Here is a 27565-nt window from a genome sequence, read left to right as displayed (position 1 = left end):
TTGGAAAAGAGGTTTAGATGATGATGAGGATGAATTATTTAACCGAGTCCAACTGTGAAGTGTTTGGCAGCTCCTGGATATGTAAACAATCTCACACACTACTTAAGCAACAGAAAATTAATGAATATACCCCAAGCCATTTGTAACTCAGTGTACACCTTGCTCATACGTTACTCCTGAGAGGCGTAGTGTTGGTGCTGATACTGTCAATACCTGTAATGTATGGTGAGCAACTGTGCTGGTGTGTGTACGGTAGTGTATGGAAGGAGCGTACTTGGAATACCCTGATATAGTATTAATGATACTCCTGTAATATAAAAAAAATACTGGTGAAGCACTTAGAAATAACTGAGTATAAAACCAAACACAACATACTTAGTTTCTACTCAACTAGGTCAAATTTTTATCACTTATATTGTACTTATTTCTGCTTCCACATGTTTTTTCCTGACTGTAAGTCTGTGTGTGCCAAAGACAAAATGCATAATAAAGGTCATTGTGACTACATGACTCTTTCTTATCCTATTTTTTTACAGGTAATGAGAGCACTATTTTACAGCATAACACTGGTTTATATTTCATACATACATACATTACTGTACACCATTAATATCAATATTCATCATGATATTTTATGTACTAACTCCAAAAGACAGCAGCCATACAACCTCCAGCATCTATCTATCTATCTATCTATTGCCAGACGCCTCAATCCCATTTGGGGTGGCCACAAACAAATCGCCTCCAAGTCGCCCTGTCCCACGCCATTTCACCTCCAGCATGGCTCACACAAATACCTGTCCTCTACCTGGGTGTCAACATCTACTTGGTTTTTCATTCATCCATCCTACAAAACTTCTACTGGTGTCATTCATCACGCATCTGGAATACTGTTCAATAGATCAGCATAAAATAATGGCTATACATTCAGTCATGCCCTTTCTTATAATATCTCACTCTTCAAATTCTTCCATCTCCACAGAGTATATATATTGTGTGTCTGAATTTTCATATTTTTCAGTGTTATGCACTATATAGTGTCAGTGCTTGAAAATAATATACAACAGGTTCCAGAAAAATGTTATTGGCATAAATGTTAATGACATGATGCTGAAATACATGTAAAAAACATTAACTGGTTCTGCCACTCCTGATTTTGACCTTACATATTTTTCTCTTTTAACTTCCAATGCTTTTATTTTTCTGGATGAAACGGAGATTTGCTAGCAAATCACCTAAATAAGGGCTTTGAATAATACGACACTTCTTACACCAATCAGCTGATGGTGAATTTCACCCTTAGTAAGTCTGACTCATTGAATTCAGACCAGTATTTTAGTCAGTTCAACTCACCTCAATATGGGTTTGTAATTATACCTGGTATCTAACAGATCTAACCCCATTATGCTGTAAGTGCAAGTTTGGCGCTTCAAAGTGTCAAGTTTTAGCTCTGTTCTGCATTATGTATCCTTCAATTCCAATGATGCACTGGCACTTCCCATGAAATCTCCATTATTCAAGTGATACCTAATACTATCTGAGAAAATGGGAAGAGATTTTAAGTTGCTGACATCCGCAGAAAAATTACTGTTGAAGTTGTTATTTGCAGAAGCCTACTGGATATTAAAATAATGTTTGCCACAGAGAGGTATGCAAACACAGAATCCATCCATCCATCATCCAATCCTACATTGCTCCATGAGGAGCGCAGGAGCCCGGGGCTAGGCAGAAAAGTTCTGGTAATCTGAAAATTTGTACTTATCAAGAAGTCATGATGGAAATGGCAAAGATGAAAAACATCACTGTTTAAAACAGCATTATTTTTCACGTCATTTGCTTAGTTCATATGATGCACGTTTTTATACTGGCATAGAGTACTTTATGTGTGTTCAACTTTTGTGATTCTCTTTTTCAGTGACAAATAAAAGGTACCATATCCAGTCTTTCCTTTACATGCAAAGCCCCACATCCACTGCGAGGCTGGACTGCACTGAATTAGGTCTGGCTTACGGAAAACAAGTCTACAGTATTCATTACATGCCAATTCTCCCACCAGTTCTGAGGTTGGGCTATGTGGAATTTGTTTTGACTAGTGGGAAACAAATCTGTAGTGTCCTTCATTGACTTTCATGCTGCCTGATGTAAGCCAAGTCGAATGGGGCCCAGTAAATCTCACAACCACCTACACACACCTCTGCTCATAAATGCTCAAAAGCCTTTACTGCTTTTGCTGAGTACCTGTACTTCAGCACAAATTACATTATGTAATCTTGTACAATACAATCTACTAAATCCACAAAACTGTCTGAACATAGTGGTTACCAGTTAGGCAAAAGGGCAATGGCCAAAGTTGAAAACATGACAGGATGAAGGACTAAAACAACAACAACTATATATACATTACTAACCTACTGATGAAGCAGTGATGATGCAGGCGTCTGATGATCAAACCGACACTTCTGATGATGGTTTGACATGTTGGGGAAGCTTCTGGAGTTCATGCTGTGGATGATACACTCATTAGCAAAGCAAAAACTATTCAATATTAGGCAATGTCAGCATTAAAAATAAATTACTTGACTGCAATCCAATACACTGATGTTAGTAACAAACCATACAAAGTATGGCTGTATGCACAAGTTAGAGTAAGCACTTCACTCATGCATTAGAAATCTATCTATTTCTATTTTTCTATTGCCAGACACCATAATCCCGTAAAGGGTGGCCATTTGACACTGAGTTAGTTGTTTTACAGGGAGGGGCACCAACCCTCCACCAACCCACTTGTTGACACGTAGGGAGCACGTATGGTTTGGTTATATGGTTACCACCCAGCGTTGTAAATGGTTTCTTGGCTTACAGGAAACCATTTGGCTTGTCACTCAATGTAAAGCCACCTGTAAAGGAAAGAAAAGGCATAAGAAGTGACAGGAAAGATAGGAGAAATAGGAAGAGAGGAGGGCAGGCACAGAAAAAGAATGATAAAAGCTAAGGAAGTAGGCAGCACTACATCAAGTGAGTGGATGATGGTCACAGAGAATATTCATCACCATTACCATCATCATAATCTGTGACACTTGCTCCCTACTGCAAACCCTCCACTGACAAGGATAACCAGGAGAAATGTCTCCAGTCTACACTGTTTTCTCACATACCCCTCCCCTCTCTCTCTCTCTTACACCCCTCTTCCTTTTCCTTCTTCCCTCACCAATGGACTGCTTCATTCTCTTCTTCCCTAGCAGATATGGTTGGCCTTTTCCTATATTAGCCATCTCTTAATCAGGACAACTTTGGTACTTTATTCCAGCAAATGCCAAACATTATTCAGCCGAGAGAGAGTACATAACCATAAAATTAATACTGGTACCCTCTCACACTTGACAACTCTTGTATTCTATTCTAGCTAATGTTATATGCTTTTATTCACCTGAATGGGAGTCACAGGAGGGTGATGGAGTTAATGTCTATCTATCTATCTATTGCCAGACGCCTCAATCCCGTTTGGGGTGGCCACAAACAAATCGCCTCCAAGTCGCCCTGTCCCCCGCCATTTCACTCCCCTGCTCCCAACTCACACCCCCCTCTCTCATATACCTCTCCACCCCATCTCTCCATCTCATCCTCGGCCTCCCCCTCCCTCTTTCCCCCTCCACCTCACTCACATACACTCTCTTCGTCAGTCTAAAAACAAACCCTCAAGGAAGTAACAAAGAAGTTCACTTAAACATATAGATGCAGCTCTTCTTCTACACATAACTATACTACCTACTACACACCATGTCCCAGAAGCTATTCAAAATCCTAGAAAAGGGACCTGTGTACTGTAAAGAGTACCTAGTCACTCTACAAGGTAAAAATGTGAAAAATCTAAAAAAAGAGTTCACAGAAGGCCAAGAAAGCATTCATTACAATTAAAGGGTTAAGGCCAGGGCATCCATCAAGCAGCCTAAGGGCAAAATGTGGCCTACCTCAGATTATCAAATCAATTGGTAACAAGTAAATCATTAAGATACCTTACTGACTCCCCACAACCTCTTTCTCTTCACATTGTTGCAGCTCTATCCTCCTACTACTGCTTTTCACTGATCGCTGCTTTTCTGAAATGTCTACTATAACCTTCCCCAAGTACAATGGGTGTGAAGTATTCATCTATCAATGCACTGTCACCTTTTTCTGTCCAGTTCTTCAACAAAGGAAGTAATCTATATTCTCAAGCTTTCATGTAAGCAATGGGCCAACTCTGGAACACTCTTCCACAATATGAATTTCTCTCTGCCTACAACCTTAATTCTTGTGCATCCAATTTGTCCAATTACCTCAAAATGAACACACCTTGATTTTGGTTCTCTTGTTTATTTTTTCCACGAGAAGAGAAATTTCTTTGCAGGCTTCAACCATTTGGCTCGTTCCTTTTTTTAAATACTGTATTATTATTATTATTATTAATAAAACACAAAGAAAACTAGCAAGTATGTCTGGCCTAACCACATACCTGCTGTTACCATTTTTTAAAAATAATCAATAGAAAATCATACAACACTACATTTACTATGCCCCATAATGAAAGACAGTACAAATAAATATACAGAATATATTCTTCTCCATAATTAAAGATGGCAGACATAAACATACTCTGCCTCAAGAGGAAAGATGGCCCATATAAACACACCTGTACTTTGCCCCATAAGCTATGAGGGTGGACATAAACATATCTGTACTGTCCCATATAGAAAGATGGCAACTACACATAAATGTACTCTGCACTGTGAGGAAGGAGGGTGGTGGGGGACAGGCAGTGAGATCCCTGATAAAGGTGAGTGCTGCCTTGTACTTCCAGCTGGGAATGCAGCACCACCAGATAAGAAAATGTTTTGGCTACTTGGAGAACTCTGCTTAGGGCTAGAAACTCTAGGGGTATATCATCAGTGGCAGAGGCTCTTCACAGCACCTCTTCCTTAGTGATTTAACTGGCACTTTACACAAACACACATCCCTCTTTTTATTTTATTTATATTGCTTTCCTATCAGCATAATTTGCATCAATAATATACAAGAGGACATTAAGGTGTTCTGTGCATAACAAATTTCTATGGAAGAGGTGCTAAAAATCTGAAAAACCACAGAGAACAGAACCCTAAGATGCTAAAAAGTATAAATAACAACATGTGGAGGTTTTCCTTTACCAGCACAACATGAAGAACTCTGCTTATGGATTGTAAACTCTGAGAGGCTATAATGTGCAGATATTTAAAAAGAAAAAACAGGCATTATTCTATACCAATGATACTCAAAGGATTCTGCTGATCGGTATGGAACTCTTGAACATTAAAAAGAATTCTACAGTACCCAGAATAATAAAATAAAAAATAATTTGATTTTACACCAGGTATCCCCGAAGGGCTAAGGCGTTGCCCCTGGGTAGAGGACTTTGGATTGGAGCGTGTAGCATTTTATGACTGGATGCCCTTCCTGATGTCTACCAATGACCCTTGGGTGGATTCGATCCTCCGACCCTTCGGCCAGAGAGGAGCGCTCTAACCCACTGAGCCACAGCTGTACCCAGAAATCTACATATTTAAAAAAATCTCAAGGTTTTATGCACAGTCAAGGGCAAAAGTCTATCTCCTTTTCCACTGCATCTCCTTCACGCTTAGGCATGTCCATCACTTTCCTCCCTGATGCATTACTAAAAGAGCAACATGTGCAGACAGAAAAATATACCACAACTCTCACAGTTTAGGATATCAGCCAGCAGAGGAAAGCGAGAAGTAGGAGAAGTGAAATATTAAGGCAGAGAAACATACAAGCCTCTCTCAGCTTAAGAATACTAACCTGCTGAGGAAAGTGACAAGATGAAGAGGTGAAATATTAGGGCAAAGAAACATAACAAGCCACTCTCAGTTAAGGAATATTAGCGAAAAAGAGAAAGTGACAAGCAGAGGAGGTGTAATATTAAGGCTGAAAAACACCCCAAGCATCTCACATCTTAGGAATTTTAACCAGCAAGAATAATGGAAAGCAGAAGAGGTGAACTATTTGAGCACAGAAACAGACAAAGGCTCTCACAGTTAAAGAATACTAGCCAGCTGAGGACAGTGTAAAGGAGTATGAGTGAAACATGATGCAAATCTTTATCACCAACTGCACCGCAGCTATCTGAAGGGTTTTGTTTAGGGTGAGACACTCTATAATGCTAAAAAGAAAATGCTTAATGCATAAAAATTTATCCTCATCATTATCCTGACCCTATTTCCCATCACAAAAATGGAGGGTAGGATTCTAGAGTATAGAAATGTAAAAAAACAACAGCCAATTATACATCAATGCCTTCAAGGTGTAGGGAGCCTGGGGCTAGGCTATTGGAGTCAAGTATACTTGAGGGCAGATGACCAGCATACTTCCCATACCTCTGGGGTGTAGGACTTGAGGTTAGACTACTAAGCACAGTATATTTAAGAGCAGATGACCTGCCTGCATCTCTTGATGGTATTACATGACTGAAAAGTCTCCAGTCACCTCTCAAGGATCAAACCTATGCAGGGCTGCCACTCCAACTGGAATGCTCTAACCACCAGACACCTTGCCACTCACCACAGCTACTCAAAGGCTTATGTTGTGGGTGGAAAATTGCAAGATGTTAAAAGGACTTCCTTATGCCTAGAAATGTATCCTCATCCTAACTGTATTTCCCACCACCAAAATGGTAGGCAGGATCCTGGAAATGTAAAAAATAACAAAACATGACACCTTATAATTAACAACGCTACTCAGGAAGTACTGCATTAAGTTTCAGCCGACAATCAAATACAATTTTCAAAATATGTTTTACATTGTCTGGCTGAACTGTGGAGGGTGTGGGTTCTCTACAATTTTTCTGTCATAAACAACTCACTTACTACATTAGGAGGCAGGATAGTTACTAAGTACAGTAACAGACAGCTCAGGAATTTGCAACAAACATTTCAAAAAGAGAACCCTCAATAGAAATCAAACAATGTCATAAAACACATTTCAATTTTTGAAATGATTCTGCTAATTTAGTGCACTCTGGTATGTATTGTTTACTGGCTTCACTTCATAACTCTAAAGTTCATGACATGGCACCTGACACTCCATAGCTATGCACTCCAATGCCCAGCAATTTCATTACCAAATAATATTTTCTTACACGACAGATGGGAGCACCCATCATCCACTCACTCAGTGAAGTACTGCCTTCGGGTCTCTCTACACTACGTGACAGGCCAAATGGTTTCTTGTGAACCAAGAAACCATTTACAATGTTGGGTTGGGTAGTGCCTCGCTATGCAGTCCCTTATCCCTGGGGTCACACTCAATTACCTCATCCCCGGTCTTTTTCGGTCTGCCTCTTACAACCCTACATCAGATGTTCACTCTTCTCACCTTCCCCACCCAACTGTCATTCTCCATCCACTCCCCATGCCCAAACCATCTCAATCCATCCCTCCTCATCACAACACCAATGCACTCCAGTCCCATCCTTCCTCTCAACTCTTCAATCATAATCCCCCCACGACTAGAAGAAAATGACAAATCCCATTTTGCCTTCATCCAAGTGTAGGGACCTGAGATTAGGCTACCATTAATTCAGACCAGAGCCCCTGGTGCCTCAACATGACAGAAAAACCCCTGGCCATCTCCTGGACTTCAACCACAGCATATGCCACAATATGCTCTGACCAGGGCACTCTACTAATTGCACCACCAGATGTAATTTACTTGGACTTGGTAGGGGAGGGGATGGGGACTTATTGCATAATGATTCCTGACCTTCAGCTCAGATGCACAATGTTCACAACCACCCTGGCTTTCATTCATCAAACATTCAAATTTCAACAATACGCTTAAATGGTTCTCACCCTGGTAACTTTCATAGCGACACCCTCTGGAAGATTACGCTGGATATACTCAAGGTAGGTGTAGCAGTAGACTGTGTGAGGCGCGGGAGTGATAAAGTGAGGAAATGGGTTCTGGCTTCATACTGCACTCGGTGTTTCTTGTGGATGTGCACCGACTTCAGTAATGTCCACCGTTTTATGTGCTTTGTGGGCCAAGCTCTGTGAAAGATATAAGCTTTTAGACTGATTTATATTTTTCTCTATTGGGCTATAGAGTTACTTGTGGAAAGGCATACAGATATTTCTTAAACTATATTTCAGTTAAACAGGGAGGCTTGATCCTGCAGCTGGATACCTTCACATGGTGGAACTGACATAGCAAAAACTGCCTGGTTATTCAAACATTCTCAACTCCATCCCAATCCCCCTAAAAGAGGATGGTGAACTGTAAGAGAAATCCAGTTTCAATCTACAGTCCACCCAGATCACATTCAGATAAACCTGGGGTCACAAGTTCACAACAACAACAACAACAACACAGAGGATTCAACTTTTGTCTTATGGCTTACAGCCTTGGTGGGGAGAAGCTGAGTTTTCAAGTCTGTAATTACTGAAACTTTTTTTTTTTAACCTAGGGATAAAGGAGACTAAATGCCACCAATGAATTCCACATGTTTCACAAGAAGCTACCAAAAGAGGTGAGAGTAGGAGTTTGGAAGTACTGTGCCCCTTTGTCCCGGTGTAGAGATACGACACGCTCACCACCCAACACCTGTGTTTTGAACAACCTCATTCCTCTTATACCATGTAAGGGGAGAATGTACAACTGCAGATGAAATTACCACTTCACTCTTTCGTCAAACGGTTAGGTGACCCCACCATAACATTCTGAAACTTTGCTGGGCACCACAGATTGCACCACTGGGTTTTAAAACTCACTGTTCACTAACCTCATTATTTATCCTACTGATTTATAGTATTGAAATGTATCAATATTTATGCCTATAATTCTACCTCAAGATTTCTTTCTCCTTGGCACAAAACAGATGCAACAGCCTTCTTAAACATTTTCCCACCCTATGTGAATGCAAAAAAACTGCTCTAAAATGATGGTGATACTGCCACAATTACAATGCTACTGAATAAGGTAGGTATAAGACTAATCTACTGCCTATCTTTAGCTAACAACCTTTATCCACTACCCAGAAAATGTTACAAAGACAATGAAGGTGTGTAAAAATTAGTCACCAAGTCTCTACGATTACATATTGTTTGTATTACAGTATTTCTTCTGCCTAAAGACATTTACATTCAGCTAGGGCAAGATTTAGGATGGGGGTTGGTAGAGATATGTTTACCATGTTGAATAAAACCATCTGAAGGTAACAAGAACAAACTATAAAAGGACGAAGCCATATGGAAAGGTTACGTATAAATGAGGCTTGGGGTGGAAGACAATGAAGTGGACTTATGATTAACAGGAAGGTAGGTGGTGGCGACCATCATCCACTCACTTGATGTAGTGCTGCTTACTTCCTTAGCTTTTATCATTCTTTTTCTGTGCCTGCCCTCCTCTCTTCCTATTTCTCCTATCTTTCCTGTCACTTCTTATGCCTTTTCTTTCCTTTACAGGTGGCTTTACATTGAGTGACAAGCCAAATGGTTTCCTGTAAGCCAAGAAACCATTTACAACGCTGGGTGGTAACCATATAACCAAACCATACGTGCTCCCTACGTGTCAACAGGGTTGGTGGAGGGTTGGTGCCCCTCCCTGTAAAACAACTAACTCAGTGTCAAATGGCCACCCTTTACGGGATTATGGTGTCTGGCAATAGATAGAATGAGCATAAGTAAAAGAGGGTCACAGTGTCAAGACAATGGGGACATAAAGAGAGAGAGAGAGAGAGAGAGAGAGAGAGAGAATGTGTGTGTTTAGGGGCTCTGAGTTTTGCTTCCTCATTCTCCAGTGTTTCTTTGGATGTTATTCATGGAAGTTGGTATTTATCAACTTTTTATGTTCACCAAAGGATTGCTTAAAAAAACTGCACTGATATTTTTGCAACTTAAGCACATATGACGTAGTTCATTTACATAATGTTTTTGACATATCAGATAGAGCCAGGATATCGGGGGCTTGAATGGTGAGCGAATCGAAGCGTGGCCCATTGGATCGGGCAAATTTGGCCTGTCTGGACGTTGTTACTGTGCACTCTGCCCTAGGGTGGGAAAGGAGGTCCGGATGATGATGATGACTGACCTTTTTTCCCACATGGCTAGGGTAAGGTATGATCCTTAACATAATGGATGGATGGAGAAGCTGCAATGAATTATAAATGATATGAAATTGGAGATGCTATGGAACACTTGGAATGAGGAGATGCCAAGAGAGGGGTGGAAAAGTAGTAAGACCAACCCTCCACCCACCTATGTCTCTGTTATGCAATCTTCTCCTCCCCCATCAGGAGCACAGGGGCCTGGGATGGGCTAATTAATTTAGATAATTAAAGCAAGAGTCATTATATCACTCACACTTGAATGGTATTCTGTATGCAATAAACCCCAACTACATCTCATATTTAAAGCCTGATGTGTCACATATGGTTAATAAGACAAAAAGTAGGTTGAACTAACATGTCCTGAACTGTACTTCCGAGGTGAGATGCAGCGGTGGAGAGGAAGGTGAGGTATGATGGTAGCACCGCTGGGTCATGTCCTCGGCACTCCACATCAATTACGCTATACAGACGGTCAGGCTCACCATCATCCACAACCTGCAATAATATCATTACCTATTAACACTTTCACTCCAGTGATGTACTTTATGTTTCTGCTAGCCCTAGATGATGTTATTTAGCCAAGGCAACACTTTTTCACAGTGGAAGGCAAACAACGTATACCTTCAGCCCTTTGCCAAAGGTTAAAATATGCTGCATTAATAAATTTGTCTAGTTTTAGCAAGAATACAATAAAAATGTCACCTGACCAAAGGTGTTAAGAGGAAAAGCTGGTACCGTAACTACTGATCAACATCTTTTTCTTGTCACACACCAGTACAGGGTAGTTACATAAGTCTTGTCATACACAGTCATTCATAATTAAACATGCCTGATATACTGTACAGCATATATACAAAATATTGTATCCAACTGGAAAAATTAAGCCAAAAAACATAGTACAGTGCTATACTGTACACTTACAACACAATGACATACATCTGCAAACTCTGGTTATATGCAGGATTGTCATTACTTACTTGATTAACTCTGTGATTTACAGAAATCTATCTATCTATCTATTGCCAGACGCCTCAATCCCGTTTAGGGTGGCCAAAAACAAATCGCCTCCAAGTTGCCCTGTCCCCCGCCATTTCACTGCCACGCTCTCAACTCACACCCCCTTCTCTCATAATTTCCCTGTTCTTTCTCTAACTCTGTCTATAAGTATCCTACCATACACTTTTCCTATTATACTAAGAAGACAAATGCCCCTATGATTACCACACACTTCTTTTTCCCCTTTTCCTTTGTACAAGGGAATAATTTTATGGTATAACTAACAGCTAAACAGAGCATCTTCACACTGTCTTGTATGCAAACAATATCCATATTAAAATTATAAAACATAAAAGAGAACATTAGGCTGACAGAGATGTCAAAAAGTCTCTTAAGCCCACAAGACTGTGGCCACAAGGGCAGTACTGTATTCTTCTCAGTTTGGGATGCCTTTTAGCACCTCTTCTTTACTAGTTCACTTTTGATAAAAAGACATCAATATTCTTTATGTTATGTAAGCAGTATACATCAATAATAAAGACATGAATGACATACTGTAACGGGGTGTATAAAAGCCCGCACTGCCTAGATGCAAAGAGGGGACCCTGTCTTTGGCTCAGTGGTAACGTGTGCGTGTATCAAGCACGAGGGTCTGAGATCGAATCTTGGTCAGACCAGTGATTAATTTGTTAAGTTTCAGTTCAGTTATTACAATACCACTGTATATTTGAGTGTAATGTACTGTGCAAATTAAATAAATGAGTATGAGTACCAGGAAGTCTCCTAAGCTGACGAGACCATAATCAAATGGCAATATTCATATGCTGTCTATCATACAGTACTGGAAGATGCTAAAGATATTGGAAGATGCTAAAGGTGATCAGAAAGAAATTATTATTCTCATATATTATTCTCTTTAGGGAGAAACATCAGCATCATCATCACCATTAAAATCACAATCATCATTACCATCTTCTTGGCCCTTTTTTCCACTTAAAGACAGGGTTATGTAGGATCCAGAAACAAGGAAATAATAAGTACAAAGGTGATAGAATTATGAACTTTTGTTATTCTTACTCAGTGCAACTTTGCTTATTCACTCTAACCAGGCCTATATGTATTCTGCCTATCTTATCTTGGCCTAAAACTGCCATCTCCATCTTGCATTTTGATCAGTATCATGAGATTAACAATTGAATATGGAGCAAGTCATAATAAAGTGCTATGGAAATGGTGTAGAACCATACTATTGCTGTTATAGAAAAATAAGCTGTAACAAAGAGATTAACACTAGATTATGGTGCTAGTTACAAAGAAGTGCTATGGAAGGGCTGTACAACCTTAGTTACGTATACTGTCTTACTTTGCAATGAAGTGGAAAGAAGCTAAGTTATGGCAGACATACTGTAGACCAGCCTGTGCTTACCACAAGCTGGGTAGTGTCCTTCCTCGCTTTGTCTTCCGACAGCTATGCATCAGTCATACAAGCTCCATTAAACACTGTGACAAATTACATATTTTCGTTAGAAAAATGTACATAATCATGGGCCCTAAGAAGATCAGTGAGTCAGCTGGAGCTAAAAGGAAAGCAGTGAGAACAGAAATGCCCCAACCCCAAGCATCTCCCCAGCCCCAAGCATCTCCTCGTCCAAAGAGACAGAAAAGAGAAAAAACACCAGAAGGGCAGTTTCCTACAGTTTTCATGGAAGGTGACTCCCCTTCCAAAAACTAAAACCCCTCCTCCTCCTCTCCATATGCATCCACTTAAGCCATCAGCTCTCCTCAGGACTGGTAAGATGCAGTGAAATTTTTATGTATATAATCTACAGGGTATATGTCTTTATTTTAAAGGTTTTATGTACAGATTAATGCAAAATACATTGTTTCTTATGGAAAAAAATGATTCGGTTTTCAAACAATTCGCAACTCGTACAGCCTCCAGGAAAGAATTGTGTACGAATTCCGGGGTTCTACTGTATACAGGATGATGAAGATGGTATACAGTATATATATACTGTATACAGTGCTGCACACCCTCGATTTAATGAACTAACTGGTACCAGACCCCTGATGTTAAAGCCGATAGTTCATTAAAGCAAAACACCATGCTGTTCGGCAATTTCCCAGGTGTCATGGCTTTTACCGAACAAAGATCGTTAAATACAGATCATCGTTTTGCCGTAGTGTCGTACACAATCAGAGACAGCTAGGTCTGAATGGTCTATCTATCTATCTATTGCCAGACACCATAATCCTGTAAGGGGTGGCCATTTGACTTTGAGTTATTGGTTTTACGGGGAGGGGCACTAACCCTCCACCAACCCACTTGTTGACACGTAGGGAGAACGTATGGGTTGGTTATATGGTTGCCACCCAGTGTTGTAAATGGTTTCTTGGCTTACAGGAAACCATTTGGCTTGTCACTCAATGTAAAGCCACCTGTAAAGGAAAGAAGAGCAACAAGAAGTGACAGGAAAGATGGGAAATATAGGAAAAGAGGAGGGCAGGCACAGAAAATGAATGATAATGGCTAAGGAAGAAGTAGGCAGCACTACATTCATGACGTCACATGATGGTGTGGTAGTAACAGCACACTGTGACTGCAAAGCTGGTCAAGGTGAAGATTATTTTTGTTTGGATATTATTCATATCAAAACACAAACAATATTACAGTAAAAGTCCAATTCTTCAGCATCCAATTCCCCAGCAAATCTGACATTTCGGCAGTTTTGAGAAATAGTCCCATTTACGAAAATCTCTGATCGTTCGGCAGATTTTCCGATTTTTTTCGTCAGTCTTGAAATTCTCCATGAGGACCCTCTACTGCTGGGGACTTCTTCCAGCAGTAGCAGAGTCCAATCAACCCCTTCTATTGTACATATGTAATTAAGGAACCTACTATAAGTTTAGGTAAGTGCATGTGAACTTGTAGGCCTACTGTACCATTACATTTATATACAGTATGTTCACTAATTTCTTTATTTTTCATATTCATGTATAGTACTGTATTCATTACAGTATTGTACAGTATCAAACAGTATACAGTACTCTCTCCAAGCACATTTGTAATGATATGAGTAGTGATGATAGTGTTCACCGAAACATATAAGGTATTGAGTGGGTAGGGTTTTTGATAATTCGGCAATTTTGATTTTTCGGCACTAGCCTGGTCCCATAGATGCCGAAAAATAGGACTTCTACTGTATTATGTGGTTTCTATAGTTATTAGATAGTAGTTCAGTATTTGTTTTTATATTCATGATTCTTATCTTACAGTAGTTGGCATTTCTGAACACAAAATCCAATTCTCCATAACAGTTACACATCCTTCCCCTCAACTATCACCTTTTTGGGTGCACCACCACCTGTCCCACCCCTCCATTCATTCAACAATATTTACAAATGCTTCTGTCCCCCACCACAACAACTTTAGTTTCCTGCCAATAACCCGAACCCATGAATCGACAGTACCCATTCTACCCCATTTCAGCCAAATACTCATCCTACTGCACTCTTCCACCTTTTCTAATCTTTTTTACCTTTATTACTACCCATTCTACCTATTCTCCCACCACTACAAGCAGCCAACACCCTGCCACAGGTCTAAAAAATAAAAAATGCTTTTTCAAGCTCACCATTCCCACAACACACACACAATCGTAACCCCAACATAACCTTCTCTTCATCTACCATTCTTTTCCTTTCCTGGTACACTTTTTTCTGCACTACATTCCTATTAATTAATCCTACATCACCTTCCACCCACCATAAATCCAGATCTTGAAAAACCCGAACCCAAAATCACCACACCTAACACCAAGCCAGCCACCTCACTTTTCCAATTACCTTATCCACCCATTCATTTCTCCCTTTTATTCCCATTCATCACCTTTTAGCACATTTCCCTACCTCTACATGCACCCATTACTCCAGCTCACAGCCAGCCAAAAAATGCATTTCCAACTCACCACCCTACTTCCCAGCTCAATTTCCACTACTTCCACAAGCTCTCTCCACTAAACTTCCACCTAAATATCATATTTTTCCTTTCCCCATGATTTAGGTTATCAATTAAAAGTCTCTGTGACTCAGACTTTGCCCTGTACCCGGTATACCTCTCTTCTAGCCCTATGCTTGGCAGCCAAAAATTCCTCTTTGCTACCACCCTTCTTCCATTCCCGGAAAAGCCTTCTTTTCTCCTTAACTGAAGCTTCTACACCCTCGTCCCACCACCAAGTTACTTTATGTCTTGGTGGTCCTCTTGCCCAACCGCATGTTACATCAGTAACTCTCAAGAAATTGTTCTTGAGGGCTCTGTACTGTTCATTAACGCCTCTGTCTACAGCTCCCTGTTCAGCCACCACTCTCCTCAACTCGCTATAGAAGGCATCCCTTACTACTTGGTTTTTCAGCTTCCATATTTTCCTCCTAGGTACATAAGTCCTCTTTATCATCACTTGTTCTTTAAGCACCATATCACAAATCAATAGTTTCTGCTGCTGGACACACTCCTCACTTCGTATAACTTTAACATCCCTCACTAACCTCCTATCGGCCCTCCTAACCAGAAAATAATCTATCTGACTGCTATTTCCCCCAGACTCATACGTAATTAACCTGAGACTGTATATGTCACTGGTAGAACCAACACGATGCAAACATACGCAAGAACATGAAAGGACATATTATTCTGCATCCACTGTAAATATCCACCACAGGATGGGCTCAAACCTAGACTCAACACAAAATATAATAAGATTACACTTACCTCTGAGCCACTGCAACCTAATTTCCACCATGAAAGAAAATAATAATAATAATAATCATCATCATAATCATAATAGTAACAGTAATAATAATGCCAAGAGCTAAACCAAATTTTGTCTAACCACTTACTTACATAATAATGAAAGAACTAGAAAGCAGAGGCTGTGGATTTGAAAATGAGCTGTTCAGAATATGTACACTATTCTATGCAGATGACGGGTTGTTGTTGAGTCCATCAGTGGAAGAAACGGAAAGAAGCATAAGAATTCTAACGGAAGTAGGAGAAAAATGTGGTTTGGAAATAAACAAAGAAAAAAGTGATGTAATAGTGTATAATATGAAGGAAAAACCAGCTGAAATTGCTGGCATACAAGTAAAAGAAAATATATGTTACCTAGGTGTGATAATAGACGATAAAAGGAGCATGTTTAAAACTCACAAGCAGAAAATGATTGAAAAAAATGCAGAAAATGGCAAATATAGTATACCCGATTATCAGTAAGAGCAGCAATAAATTATTAATTGGAAAAACGTTTTGGGAAAGCATAGCGCTCCCAGCAATACTGTATGCTAGTAATGTAATAAATATAACAGAGGGAGAGAGAGAAAATATGCAGAAAATCGAAAATAGCGTGTGTAGACAGATTCTGGGAGCTCCAAGATGTGCAACAGTGTGCTCAATGAGAGGAGAAATAGGTATTTCAAATATGAAATCAAGAATTGTGGAAGGTAGGATAAAATATATAAAGAATATAGAAGAAAGAGGAAATGAACTATTGGAAAAAATATGGACTGCAATAAAAGAGGACCAGAAAAACCAGTGGAGAAAAATATCACTGAAATATATGGAAGAAAGTGGAATAGAAATTAGAAACCTGAAAAAGATTATAGTGGAAATAAAGCAAAGAATTAGAGAGAAAGATACAATAAAGTGGAAAGAACAGATGGAAATTAAAGAGTCATTAGTGATATATAGAAAGTGGAAGGAAGAAATAAAAGAAGAACCATGTTATGATAACAGACCCTCTTCAGTAATATGGTATAGAGCTAGAAGTAACTGCTTACCCCTCCAGAACACAAAGAGGCATCAAGGAGAACACACAATATGTAAGCTGTGCCAGGTACAAGAAGAACACCTGCCCCATTTTATACTATTTTGCCCATGTTTACAGGAATAAGAAACAGGATTGTAGAGCTACAGAGACCCAGAATAGAAGACGAAGAACTGGTGATTGGACAGTTTTTATTCCAGGCAGAGAATATTGAAAAAAAGAAAGAACAACTGTAAGATATGTGGAAAAAGAGAGAAAAGGAACTGAAGGAAAAAAAACATAGAGAAGTGACTGGCTTTGTCACCAAGCCGGTCCAGCATCCTATATTCTTCAACAGACACCTTGACTTCCATTAGGGATCCATGTCCTGCAATTATCACATTCTAAGCCATACTGGCCACCTCTCACCTTATTGCTGCAGGTTCCATACGTATCACCCACCTCTTTCTCGGAGTCATCTGATCCACGTGTTGTCCCTCCTGCTTTGTGTGGGTTCCATATTTTCTTCATTTCCTGTGTCTCTTCTTCCTCGATTACTCATTATCTTCTTGCATGCAGCTTGAGTCGGCTACACAACACACAAAATACAAGTGCGTCGCCACGAGCACATGATCGCCACCTCCTCCTCGCCAGTAGTACTAACCACCACCCGTCTGAGGGCCCGGGCACGAACGGGACCCCGTGGCAGTAAACCGCGGTCAGTTCAAATCGTTTCCTGATCCCCCGTCGACTACAGTCTTTTTCTGAAGTGAAAGGGAATAATTCATAGGACTATAGTCATAAAGCGCAGCGAAAGGGTTATGTCAGATTAGTGTAGGTTCAGTTACGTTAGATTAGTGTGGGTTGTTAATGGTAGATTAGCGTAGATTGTTAGATTAGATAAGAAAAATGCAAGAATTATCATCCTGAGAATTACGTTAGATTAAAGAAAAGAAAAAAAATGTAAGAATGATCATCTATTACCAATTTGGAAGACCCTGGTCCTCCCTAAACTGGAGTACCCGTCTCAGCTGTGGTCTCCACACAAAATTGGTGAAATTCAGCAAGTGGACAGAGGGTCTTCACCAGAAAACTGAGACTCATCGGTCTAGATATACAGATGGCAGTTTTGGGCTGTTTAAAGTGAAATGAGTAAAGCAAACTTTGAGCTTTTGAAATCGGCGGGTTGGCGCCAAAATTCAGCAGGTGCGCGTGGATAAGAATGTTTTATCTTTTTATATTTTTTCTTTCACTGCAACCAAGGTAGGGAAATATTAAACTGGAAAAAATTAGACCAAACAAGTCTTTTTCGGTTAATAGTAAGTTGCTAATGGACATTTTATGAATGCCAAGCAGATCCCGACGCCATTTTGAGAGAGCAGGACAGCGTGGTAAGCATCCGACTTTAATTCACCTTCTTTTATTAGTCACAGTTAATTTGCAAGCATTACTTTATTTACTGATTTTAGGTAGGCTATTGGTGATCACTTGGAGGTGGGTATGGTAGGGAAATAGTTTAATGGTGACGCTTTTCAGATAATTGATGACATTGGGGCTGGGGACGCCGAAGACTTGGCTCCGTAAGTAGCCGTCCTAATTCAAGTTTTTGACTACTTACACATGTTTTGCCCGCTATATTCTTGTTACTAGTTTTAGTAAAGGTAATAGAGATAACTTTGAATGAGGTATCATAAGGGTTATTGGTGTTTTGAGATGGTAAATGGTGATGGATGAACAGACGCCTAAGAGGCCGGCGTCTCACGTGAACAGATGCCAAAGAGGCCGGCGTCCCACGTACTTGGCTTTGATTTCAACCATTTTCAACCAAGTTAGCTACATTATTGCACTTGTTAAATTTAGACAAGTTAATATTGTTTAGAGGTTAGAATGGTCAGGAAGTTTTATTGTTTTATGGTGTAAAATTGTTGACTGCTTTTCAGGTTACGTCCCCATCTGAAGGGAGAAACCTGTATTTCGTCCCGGCAAGGATGCTGCACCGCACCAGTTCCCTTCCTTCCCATATACAGGATACAGGTAATTGACTTACGTTTATCTACTTAGTATAATTAGATAACAGCCGTTTGCACTGATGGTGCAAAAGCAATGACAGGCCCAGTAAAAGGTGTTTTGGCTCTTATTAGAAACGTTGCTCCATCAGGCAGACACTTGCCTTAATAGACGTGCACTTGCAGTAATGAGGATGCCATGCGAACTAAAGTTATGCTGGATGAGGTATTCAAGGTGGTAAATTTCATCAGAGCTAGACCACGAAATTCGCAGCTGCGTACGGCTCTGCTAGGAGATGGGGCCCAGTCATAGTGCTTAGTTACTGCACACGGAGGTGCGCTGGTTATCCCGCGGCAAAATTCTTTCACGTGTGTGTGATACGAAAGATGAGTGATCTTTCTTACAGGAAACAGCTTTTCTCTGTTAAATAGTGACGAAGTCTGGTCAGTGAAACGGCTATCTTACTGTACAGATGTTTTTAAAACTAAATGAACTGCACTTGTCATTGCAAGGCTCAGATGTGACATACTGAAGGTTCAGGACAAAATTGAATCTTCTCAAAGTAAACTTTTAGGTTGATTGTGCAAAGGCAAAACAAAGTGAATGTTTTCCAACTCTTCATCTGTTCCTGACTAAACATTCCTTGCAGTTGGATGGAAGTTCAGGAGAATGCATTGTTCACCATTTAAAGCAATTAAGTAATACTTTGAGGGAATAATTTCTCAGGCAGGCAGACCCTCTGTCCATTTATGGATTCTGGTTCTGTAATAGGACAAACCCTGTCTGTGAAGGAAAATTAGCAGCTGATTGAAATGTTAATAGATCAAACGCTCAGAACAACATTTGATAAAGACTCGCTGCATACCTTTTGGGCAAAGCTCTTGCACGAGTATCCTGATATTACAAAACGAGCAATGAAACATCTGATGCCATTTGCAACACCGTATAGGTGTGAAGCTGGTTTCTCACGCTATATTGCCACTAAAAACAAATACACCAGTTGGATGCAAAACCTGATAAAGCGCCTGCAACTAAAGCATCCTTTCAGATAGATAGTCCTTGTCACCAAAAGCAAGCCCATACATCACACTGAAGACTGTAAGAATGACGAAGCTATGCAATGATTTTCAGTTGATTCACATCATTAAGTGTGTGTGTGTGTGTGTGTGTGTGTGTTTTCCCGCGCGCGCCAAGAAGTGACAAATTGTGTGCGTTTTCCCGCGCGCGCCAAGAAGCGACAAATTGTGTGCGTTTTCCCGCGCGCGCCAAGAAGCGACAGCGATTGAGAAGCGTTCCGGCAGATGTTAAAGTTTGGGAAACACTCTTAGATTTCAGTTAAGGAAATCTTCGTGTTTTTACGAGAATAAATGTAAGAAAGTGTAGATAATTATCCACCTATAAGTCTGTATATATTGACTTCTTGCGGGTAATTTATGTACAATAATATGCCTGCTAGTGTTAGATAAGCAAATGGAGATAACTAGGATATAAATGTTAAGGGAATTTTTATGTTTTAAGATGAAATTGTGTTACTGTGAGGTGATGAAAGTTATCTTGATATCCTGATCCATTTTTCTACCTTGTTACAGCCTCTTTATTCACCTTTTTCTGTTATTCATGTTAAATAAGTTATATAATAGGGATAAAGAGGATGAGGGTATGGTAAAGAAATTGGTGTTTTGTGATAAATTATTGACAGGAATAGATAGATTTTAAGTTTTTTCTAGTTGCAGCTATTTTATGAACACGTTCCTGTTTACTGGTAATTATAAGTAAGTGGAAATTAGGATGGATTGAGGCTATGATTGGTGCTATTGTGAGGTGAAGTCTAAGAAAGTTGTTAAGTCCCCATCTCTAATTCCACCTTTGACCTACTTCCTGGCACAGCTTGTGTATTCAGCTATTGTGAAATCAGTTAATGGAGGTAAGAAAGAGGTGAGTATGGTTAGGGTATTTAAGTGATTATACCCTTTTTACCATAACTTGGCCTAAAATTGTCACATCTCCGCCTTGAATACTGGGTTTTAACGAGAGATTAACCCAAGAATACGGTGCCAGTCACGAAGAAGTGCTATGGAATGGATGTAGAGCCGTAGAATTGTCTTTTTCTATCATTAAGCTGTGTGAAATATGCTGCAAAGGACAAATATCTCAGCCAAGTTAGTGTAAAAACAGTATAGTTATTTATTGATCGTTTTTAAGTCGTTTCAAATTTCGTCCAGTAAGTTACTCTTTATCCCGTTCTCTTCTAGGAGATGTGGAAGGTAAGAAAAGAGTAAGATGCTAAGACAGGAAGAAGGAAGGAGCAAGAGACAAAGAAGATGGATGAAGAAAAGGAAGACAGTACGGAGGAAGGGTGGAGACCAGGGAGACGAAAAGGATAAGGGCTGAGGAACCGAGAAGCCAATGAGAGAGAGACTCAAGAAGAGGAGGAGGAAGGGTAGGAAAACAGGAGCAAAGAAGACTGGCAGGAGGAGTGTAGGAAGGCACGGAGGTAAGGATGTAGTGAATGGAAAGTATACAAGGACTGGAAGGAGAAAAAGGGAAGACAGCAGGATAATAACTGGGGTTTTAGGGGAGGAGGAGGGTGAAGGAGGCTAGAAGGTCAAGAAAACAGGAGGAAAGGAGGATGGCAGGAAAACAGGACAGGACGTAGGATATAAGGAAAACATGTAGGACTGTACCAGACAAGGAAAAAAGAATGGAAGAGAAGAACACACAAAAAGACAGTAGGAGGATGCTAGGAAGACAGGAGAGAGGCTGTACAAGACAAGGAACTTAGAGGTATTTTGCGCACACTGTTATGCTTACTAATGTTTGAGAAGTGAATGGAGATTAGTAGGATATATGTGAAGATAATCTTGGTGTATTATGTGATGATTTATTGTGAGAGGTACACAGAAGATGGTTGCCTTGGTAATTTTTCTATTCTGATCACATTTTGACCACATGAATAATTTACTTACATTAATTATACTTATTAATGTTAGAAAAGGTAATGGAGAGACCTAGGATATAAGTATACTAAGGCATTTTTGGATTTTAGGTTGATGAGTTAGTGGTAGGTGGTGGCGACCATCATCCACTCACTTGATGTAGTGCTGCCTACTTCTTCCTTAGCCTTTATCATTCTTTTTCTGTGCCTGCCCTCCTCTCTTCCTATTTCTCCCATCTTTCCTGTCACTACTTAATGCTTTTCTTTTCGTTACAGGTGGCTGTACATTGAGTGACAAGCCAAATGGTTTCCTGCTTGCCAAGAAACCATTTACAACACTGCACCGCCGGATTAAGGGGGGGGGGGCCTGGGCCACCCACCAGAGCAACTTGTGTTCATTTCATTTCGTGTTTATGCATTACATATTACAGCATTGGATGAATAGTCCCCGTTCAGTATTTCCTAACTAAAAGTGTCCTATTTATATATTAGGATTTAGGTTACCAGTCTGTGGTGTATGCCATTGGGGGAGTTGGAAAGGGGGCCTCCCTTCCAAGCGGGCCCCGGGCCTCCCACATGCTTAACTGGATTGTAATGCGTTGTTAGTGATACGAAAAAGATGGTAATGTGTTATTGGTGATGCTCAAAAGATTGGAATGGGTTCATGTGTTACTGAAAAGATTGGAATGTGTTAATGTGTTACTCAATGATGGGAATGTGTTAATAATGTTACTCAGAAGATTATAATATATTAATAATATGTTACTGAAACGATATGAATGAATGATACCTCCCCTGCATACAAAGTTATTGTTTGTTTATTATGTTCAATAGATGAATTGATTGTTAGAAGATAGGTAGAGTGATTGTTTACTAGGTAGATACATGAATAGATAGATAAGGTAGATCAGATGGATAGATAGGTAGATAGATGGTTAGATAAAACCTACCATGAGAGAGTTCCTTAACTTGATATCGTTTGCTAAAATCAGATTATTTTTTCAGTTGTTGGTTACCCCAGTTGTCTAAAGGAGCAGACCCATGAACTACAGGCAAGGAGCCCTCCTGCAAGGCCATCCTGTGTAGTGACGATGATAAGGAAATTGTCAGCACTACTACTACTATACTACTACTGCTGCTGCTGTTACTACTACTACTACTGCTGCTGCTGCTACTACTACTACTACTGCTGCTGCTGCTACTACTACTACTAGTACTGCTGCTTCTGTTACTACTGCTACTACTACTACTACTACGGCTACTACCACCACCACCACTACAACTACAATGCATCAAAATCGTGAGTTATTCAATATTTCTTTCACTTTAACTTGGCCAATATATTTTAATTTTGTGGTAATACATTCCCACTTAGCACTTCTTTGTGACTAGCATCATATTCCAGTGTTAATACTATGCTGTACAACCCCACATAACACTTCTTTGTGACTAGCATCATATTCTAGTGCTAATACTATGCTATACATTCCTCCATAGCACTTCTTTGTGACTAGCATCATATTCTAGTGTTATTACTATGCAATACATCCCTCCATGGCACTTCTTTGTGACTAGCAGCATATTCTAGTGTTATTACTATGCAGTACATCCCTCCATGGCACTTCTTTGTGACTAGCATTTTCTTTGACCAAGTTAAAGTGTGTTGACAGTTGCACCACCACTTATGATAGATATATTGATAGATAGATAGATGTTAGTTTCTCCACCATATGAGCTCCTGTGAAATAGATATGTTAAGTTGCTGCATCTTTTAGATAGACTGATAGGCAGATAGATAAATATTATAGATAGATAGACTGACAGATAGTTTGATCGATATGTTGAGAGTTGCTTCACCACTAAATTGAGTTCCTCTGATAGATAGATAGGTGATAGATACAATTGTGATGGATAATGATGGATAGACAGTTGTGATGATGGTGATAGATAGATAGATGGTGATAGACAATGAGGGACAGTTGTGATGATGGTGATGATAGATACAATTGTGATAGATAATGATGGCTAGACAGTTGTGATGATGGTGATGATAGATACAATTGTGATAGATAATGATGGATGGACAGTTGTGATGATGATAGATAGATATATGGTGATAGATAATGATGGATGGACAGTTGTGATGATGATAAATAGATGGTGATAGATAATGATGAATAGACAGTTGTGATGATAGATAGATGGTGATAATGATGGCTAGACAGTTGTGATAGGTAGTGGTGATGATAGATCGGTGGTGGTAGATAATTTATAGTGATATAAAAACTAATATAGATAGATAAATGAACAGTGACTTGATAGATAGATAATGACATTGATGATGATAATTATAATTTCATAAGTGGAGGAGCAGCTTGTCATTATTGTTATTATTATTATTATTATTATTATTATTAATATGTGGCTAAGTATTTTATAACCTGTCTTTTTTTTATTCAAACCAAATTAATTTCTGGATTGTTAAAAAAATATTATAGGCTAAGTTCATTAAGAGCCTCCTTGGTTACTAGTCGAATCAAACCTATTTCCAGCAATCATTCTGTATAATCTCCTTGGTTACTAGTGAAATTAAACCTCTTTCCTGCAATCAAGCTTTAGAATCTCCTTGGTTACTAGTCAAATCAAACCTCCCCAGCCATCATACTCTAGATTCTCCTTGGTTACTAGTCAAATCAAACCTCCCCAGCCATCATACTCTAGAATCTCCTTGGTTACTAGTCAGACCTCCCCAGCGATCATACTTCTTGGTTACTAGTCAAGTCAAACCTCCCCAGTGATCATACTCCTTGGTTACTAGTCAAATCAAACCTCATTCATGTGATTGTACAGTAGTCTTCTTGGTTACTAATCAAATGAATCTTCTATTTCATGCAATCAGGCTTCAGAATCTCCTTGGTTACTAATCAGATCAATCAACTGCAGTTGTACTCTAGAATCTCCTTGGTTACTAGTGAAATAGTCACTGAGCTGAAAGGGGTCATGTTTTTACGTTGAAACAGTAAACTTACAATCAGACAGAAAAGAAAGGAGAGAGAGAAAGAGAAGAGAAAGAGGGCAGCAGCCTCAGGTTATAAAATGCTTATTTAATTAGCTTGCAATAAATGTGGGGGAGTTAGTCGTTTTCTCTCCCTGTTATTATGCATTTGCTGTACATTATTATTATTATTATTATTATTATTATTATTGTTGTTGTTGTTTTGTGATGTGCAATTTTTCTGATTACTCATGTAGATTTTTTCCTGTTGTAATTTCCATTGATATATTTGCATTATTATTGCTGTTGTCTTGTATATGTATATGGAGTACAGAGAGTGGATAGGATACGAAATAATGTGATTCATGAAAGTCGCAGAGTGAGGAAGTTTGTGGACACCAGAATCGAAGAGAGTGTACTGAGATGGTATGGTCATGTGGAGAGAATGGATAACAATAGAGTGGTGAAAAAGGTTAACCTGAGTGAATTTAAAGGACGGAGGAGGAGAGGTAGGCCAAGGAGAAGGTGGAGGGATATGGTGGATAAGTGTGTGAGGAAGAGAGGTATGGAAGTTGGTGAGGCTAGGGACCTGACAAGAGATCGAGCTGGCTGGATGAATTTGAAGGAGGGAGGAGGCGAGGTAGGCCAAGCAGAAGGTGAATATTGTGAGAAGTGCATGATCAGGGAATTGGCAACCCTTTTTTTAATGTGACAGTGTCCAGATTGACTATTGGATATGTTTAGGCTATGTGAAGCCACAGAACATGTTGAATGTTTTTGCATAATTATCCGATACAGCCAGGATTCCGTGGGCTTGAATGATGAGTGAATGGAAGCGTGGCCCATTGGATTGGACAAATTTGGGCTGTCTGGACATTTCTACTCCTCACCCTGCCCTGGGTGGGCAAGGAGGTCCCAATGATGATGATTATAAAATAACAGAACAGAGGGAGGAAAAATATAAAAAAAATAATCCGTACACCAGATGACAGGTGCTTGTTAACCTTGCAGGGAATCATGGGTAGATGGCAGTTTTAGGCCAAGTTAAATTAGAAGGAGTATGTAACCTTTTAACCCAGCCATTGAGTTGCGTTTGATCCCAGGAGGATGCCGGCTCAACTCAATGCCGGTCCCAAGCCCGGATGAATTGGGGAGGGTTGGTGTCAGGAGTGGGTGTCCGGCCGTAAAAATTTGCCAAGCCCAGACATGGTATGGTTTACCGTACCGTTTAGCTGACTGAATATCAGGTGTTTTCCCTGGCTGAGTCATGTCCCCCCCTCCCTCCCCTTTACCTCTCTCTCACTGTCTCTCTTCGTGTGAGGTCTGGATGGTTGGGTACTTAGAATAGCCCACACATACATAGCCTCCCAGTTTCTGTCAAATTGATGTCGTCTCGCCATGCTTGCTAGTTGTGTGGGGATGGTCTTCTTACGAGGGGGTCGCTAAGAAGGGGTCTTAAATGTGATGCCCTGGCCCTAGGTTGTACTGCGCGAACCCACAACTGGCACGTAAGGTGAACGGCGAGATGTCACAAAGGGAGGACGTTCCGGCAATCACATGCACTCGGCCCTTGCGTGTGACAATCACGTGGTTGTTTTTTTTATATTTTTTTCCATTGAATAATGTATTTTCAATTTTGATTTTAGTAATTTTTATCACAAATGTTTATTATGTGCCGTGTGGGTGTTGGATGTACCTGAGAGGACGCTTTTGAGGCCATAACCCCTGGGTACAACAAACAATCGGACTATATGCCATTTTCACCCTGCCTGGCACCATATCTGTGGGGTCATCAACACCTAAGGCACTGATGTCATTCCTGATGGTGTCGGACTTGTTGAATTGAGTATAGTCTGGGCCGATGTGTTGCTCGTTAATCAGGGCACCAGCACTTATCTGAATGTCATACGTGGGACGCTGATACATATTTCACATCCACCCAGTCTTCACACACCATTGCTCTGATGGCTATGGTTCACACTCCATTGCTCTGATGGCTCTGGTTCACTCCATTGCTCTGATGGCAATGATTTATGCGCCATTGCTCTGATGGGCATGGCACCCCAAACACCCCTTGAGTTAGATCGCTTTTGATCACAGCCACATGTACCACCTGAATATTCTGTAGTAACTGGCAAGCCTTTAGAAAGGCATTTGTGTGTGTGTGTGTGTGTGTGTGTCTTCCAGGGTGCCTCCATTAGCTTCCTAAATGGATGAGATTTTTAATTGTTAAAAATGTCACCAAGCTGCTAGGTTTCCAGATTAGATGTACTTTTATATATTATAAAAGTACGATGTCACCGAAACGTCACCAAGGTATTCTAAAGTACGATGTCACCAAAATGTCACCAAGCTACACTGTATAAAAAATATATCCGGATAAAGCCTGTGGTATGGGCCAGCTTGATTCGCTAGCTAGAACTTTTTCGATGCACATTGGTTTGGAAGGTGCTAAGCGTGCACCAGCGGGGATTGCTTTTCGGCCAGCATTCGATTCCGTTCCCAGCGTGAGCTTACAATTCCACACACACCAGTTCCTGTTCCTGGTGTGGTTTCTTTGCGTCACACCCACCAGTTCCTGTTCCTGGTGTGGTTTCTTTGCGTCACACCCACCAGTTCCTGTTCCTGGTGTGGTTTCTTTGCGTCACACACACCAGTTCCTGTTCCTGGTGTGGTTTCTTTGCGTCACACACACCAGT

General features: G+C 40.1%; 1 pseudogene; it reads right to left on the bottom strand.

Annotated features, from left to right (window-relative positions):
* Nucleotides 1-2445: 2445 nt before the first annotated feature.
* Nucleotides 2446-26792, bottom strand: LOC145389549 (small ribosomal subunit protein uS10m-like; annotated as a pseudogene).
* Nucleotides 26793-27565: the final 773 nt, after the last annotated feature.

The sequence above is a fragment of the Coenobita brevimanus genome, unplaced genomic scaffold, assembly GCF_032717465.1.
Source record: "Coenobita brevimanus isolate Jiangsu-jjx unplaced genomic scaffold, ASM3271746v2 jjx.HiC_scaffold_1234, whole genome shotgun sequence".
NCBI lineage: Eukaryota > Metazoa > Arthropoda > Malacostraca > Decapoda > Coenobitidae > Coenobita > Coenobita brevimanus.
The sequence above is the reverse complement of the archived record's forward strand: the minus strand, read 5'-3'. Positions and strand labels throughout refer to the sequence as shown.